Source organism: Populus euphratica, unplaced genomic scaffold, assembly GCF_000495115.2.
Source record: "Populus euphratica unplaced genomic scaffold, PopEup_1.0 scaffold1004.1, whole genome shotgun sequence".
In the NCBI taxonomy this organism is placed as follows: Eukaryota; Viridiplantae; Streptophyta; class Magnoliopsida; order Malpighiales; family Salicaceae; genus Populus; species Populus euphratica.
Genome location: NW_011500858.1, coordinates 8,145 through 12,533, shown reverse-complemented (window position 1 = coordinate 12,533; position 4,389 = coordinate 8,145). Strand labels below are relative to the sequence as shown.

Here is a 4,389-nt window from a genome sequence, read left to right as displayed (position 1 = left end):
TTCAAAAGTTCCATTGCACATCAATTCCACCATTTGCCTGTCTTTTGGTGTTAAACTTTCATAAAAGTGTGAAACCAATCTCCATGTTTCAAAATCATGATGAGGACATGTATTAAGCAAGTCTTTATAGTAGTAGTAGTAGTAGTAGTAGTAATAATAATAAAGAAAGAGAAGAAGAAGAAGATGATGAGAACTTGGAGATGGAAAATTAATGTAAGGATTAAACAATAATAATCACATTGGCCTGCATAAAACTCAATATTTTCCTTTGCAATTTAAGTTTTTAAAGTATCCTTTCAATTTCAGTTCTTAAATTCATAAATCAATCCTTTCATTTATCTAATAGGCCTGCATTTAAAATGAATATTTACCACAAATTAAAGGTATCTTAGGTTATTAGATATATTATTATAAAACATGTTTTAGTTAAGGAGTTATTGATACTTCAAGTGCAAAATGATGATATAAAACCATGATAAAAATGCACTTTTAAGTACTAATCACATCAGGAGGAAAAACTATACATGTTGGTGCACTTGTTCTTGTTGGATTCACGTGGTCTCTAAGTGTTCTAACATGATAATTCTCATTATTCTCATTATAAAGTGACTGATTATCCTTTCTAGCCATGTTTTCTGAAAATGATGAGGATTTCTTAGAAAGTCTACCACTTAATGTGCGTTTCCAAACTCCCAAACAAGTGCAAAAGGAGAGTAAAAGGAAGAAGAAAACAAAAGAAAAGGAAACAAAAGTTAGATACTAGAAAAGTTAGATATAAGAAAAGTAAAAAGAGAAAATAAAATAAATATTATAATTTGTATAGAAATTTACCTCCCTGGCAACGGCGCCAAAAACTTGACATGATCAAAGAGTTGATAAATTATCCCAAGTGCAGGAGTGTCGAAGTAATAAATAATTCAGCAAGACCGGAGTTGAACCATAGGGAGATGAACTATATAAATTATAAATAATATATATAATTTAACAAAGAGTTAAATAGATCTTCATGAAAGTTGTGGATAATTATCTTAGCTTTTCAACAATTAGAAAAAAGAATCAGAGCTTATTTTTACTTCTAGAACTCGAGATATAAACTAGACACCACATATTGCTTAGGCTGTAGGACAGATTCAGACATTTCTTTTATTGCTAAGATTTGAACTTGAAACCAGCAGATTTGAATCTTGGACTCTTCATGAATGTTTTAGGCCTATGTCTGAGCTTTCCATCACAATAAACTAGACCTAAATCCAAGGTCTACAACTCCAGTTATAATCCTATAACAGAATGGTTTTCCAATTTGAATTGAATCATCATCTCTTCTCTAAGCTTAGTCCTCTTTTTATCTCTTCACTTTCAACAGTTAATCACATCAATCAATCATTTGAATTGTGAGATATACCTCCATTCAAAATAAGCATTTACCATAAATTAAAGATATCTTATATTATCTGACTTGTTATTATAAAACATGCTTTAGTTGGGGAATTTAATGATACTTTGGGAGCAATATGATGATATAAAACCTTAATGAGAATGCACTTTTAAGTACTAATCAACACTCCCTCATTCTAAATTGAAATGGGGTATCATACATCTTAAAGTTAACACGAAAAAAATAACCCATTTTTATTTAATAACAATTATGGTTCAGTGAGCTTCTTCATTTGAGTCGGCCCTAGATGCCTAGATTATCGTCCATAACTGTCTAGACTATAAGGTTTACACTTAAACTTCCACTAGGATACAAGTATTGCAAAGTAATTTTGCAATTATATGTATTTATATTGTCTAATTATAAATTTTAAAAAATACAATTAAATTGACATATTTGTAATGCTATGTGGTGTGTTGGTAGAGTATTTGCAAATAATCCAACACATGTGTTGGCATTTTATCGGAGCGAGCTAGATAGGCAGCATTTTATCTAGGTATTTTTTAAACCATTTGTTAAATAAAAAACTTAACTTCACTGAATTATTATTGTTTAATATTTAAAAAACTTATATTCTATAGGTCATGTGGATGCCTTACATAAAACTTAAAGATTAGTAGTTGCTTTGGCTATTTGCACTGACTAGATGGACATATGGACATTAGGTGTCCTGCTACATTTTTTTGAGATGGTCCAACTATATTTTCTAGATTAGGTAATGTGATAGTTTAGCTACAAACAACACAATCCAGTTGATATCGATGCGTGTTATGCTTTGCACGCCTTACATCTTCAGGGTAAAAATGTTGATTATGATTGGTTAAGCCGTTATGGAGCTTATGTATCACATTGTGATACACAGAGGAATGAGATATTTATAGAGATGCATCCTATGATTACAGATGAGGAATATTTGATTTGTTACATGAGTATCATATTCAAAGTCATTACTCCAGATTTCGAGTAAGTTCTTCCACCTAGATACATGCACTATGAGCAACATGTCTCGCAGATTCCAAATATCATAAGTAATCACATATTTTTATAATTAATATATGTTAAACATTGGGTTTTATGTATTGATCCTTTAACACTACAACATTTAACAGTTTTGTTGATGTAAGACTGCCAATTCGTCAGTAAATTTTTTACCGACTAAATCCCCGATGGAAATAGTTCGTTGGCATAGTGTTCGTCGGTAATTCCACATTCTATCTCTAATTCTGTCAGTAAAAAAAATTCCCGCTAGCAATATTCCATCGGTGATCATAGCATATGCAATAAATATTTTCCAACTCTCGGTAAAATACTAATGGACCGTATTTGTCTGTATAAGAGTCGGTGATTGTGGCATTTCCAGTAAATATTTTTCAACTCTCAGTAAAATACTGACGAACTGTTTTTGTCTATAAAGACGTTGGTGATTGTGGCATTTCCAGTAAATATTTTTCAACACTCTGTAAAATACCGATGGATTGTTTCCATCTGTAGAGACGTCGATGATTGTGGCATTTCCAGTAAATATTTTTCAATTCTTTGTAAAATACCGATGGAAAACTTTTGTTTGGAAATCTATCGATGGTGTTTTAAAAAACAATATTATTTAGAATAAATAGTATAAAATAATATAAATTAATAGTATAAAAAACCAATTATGCAAATAAAATTGTATTAAACATAAAAAAATATAAAAATAAAGTTAAATAATATTCATCCAAATATTCAATACAAATTTAATATGTTTTCAAAAAAAATTAAACTAGAATAATGGCAGAGTTGGAGGAGGAGGAGGATGGTTGTTCCCAGTACCAAACGACCAAAAAAAAAGGCGCACATAGATCACCCATCTGTGATATAATGTTCATGACCATTTGGAGGAGTTGTTCATAATTCCCCGAAAGCTCCTTGTATTTTTTGTAAGATGAGTTGTGTGTTGCTATAAGGCCACAAACTCCTTAGATTGAGTGCTCAAGACTGAGAGCTCCCAACAATTGAGACACTATAGGTTGCCTGCAAGTTCTCAGTCGTAGTGTTGGAGTGCCTATACACCTAATTTTTATTGGGTCCACCAAACGATCCATACCTCCATCCCCAAATCAAAATTGAAATCTGGATAGGTCGAAGGACCATCCCCATATCTCTCCCTCAACATCTATTATAGGTCTCCTGAAAATTAAAAAAGAAATCATCATATTTAACTCAAGAAAATAATAACTTACAAAATAAAATGATTGATTAAACATACCACGAAGTGTTGAGCGTGGTTGTTAACGAACTGTTGCACCCCTTTTTGGCGATCTTCACTACACATGTGCATCTCTACAAACAGCTCCATTCAACTTGGCTCATGTCCAAAAGATGTAGCCTATAAGAAAAAAACAATTAAGTAACAACAAATTAATTAATGATATATTTCATTTAAATTAGTCTTACCATCCATTTCACATGTGCAGCAAACGAAATGGAGCCGCTGATATGCGTGGTCACTGAACCATGAATTTGTAGGTTTCGGTTGTTGGTAAATTCATGGTTCGTGTGAACTACTCAGACGTCATGTGCTCAATATATTGCAGCCATATATCCCCCAGGATGTATGGCGGTTTGAAATCCCTCCAAACCACCATGTTATTCCAACCTTGTAGATCGTTATCTCTCACGTATTTTTTGGTTTTTTTTGTGATTCATACCAAAAATCATGCAACTTACTTCCATAGTGACAAATTATATTTTAAAACATAATTTTTTAAAAAAAATATTATATTATTTTCGATGTTACCAAGTTGTCGTGTGATTTTCTCACACCCTCCTCACAAAATTATCAATCGCACTGTCCCACTCGAATTTGTGTTGTGTATTGATTAGTACTTAAAAGTGCATTTTTATCAAGGTTTTATATCATCATTTTGCACTTGAAGTATCAATAACTCCTTAACTAAAACATGTTTTATAATAAT

The 4,389-nt window shown here is 31.6% G+C and overlaps 1 long non-coding RNA gene across 1 annotated transcript in view; it reads right to left on the bottom strand.

The window, feature by feature from the left end:
* The window catches only part of LOC105116608 (uncharacterized), a 16,271-nt gene that overhangs the window by 8,640 nt on the left and 3,242 nt on the right, over positions 1-4,389 (bottom strand). Inside the window, exon 2 of the long non-coding RNA XR_840562.1 lies at positions 4,238-4,241. This is a non-coding gene — a long non-coding RNA (uncharacterized LOC105116608). The remainder of the gene's footprint in view (positions 1-4,237; positions 4,242-4,389) is intronic.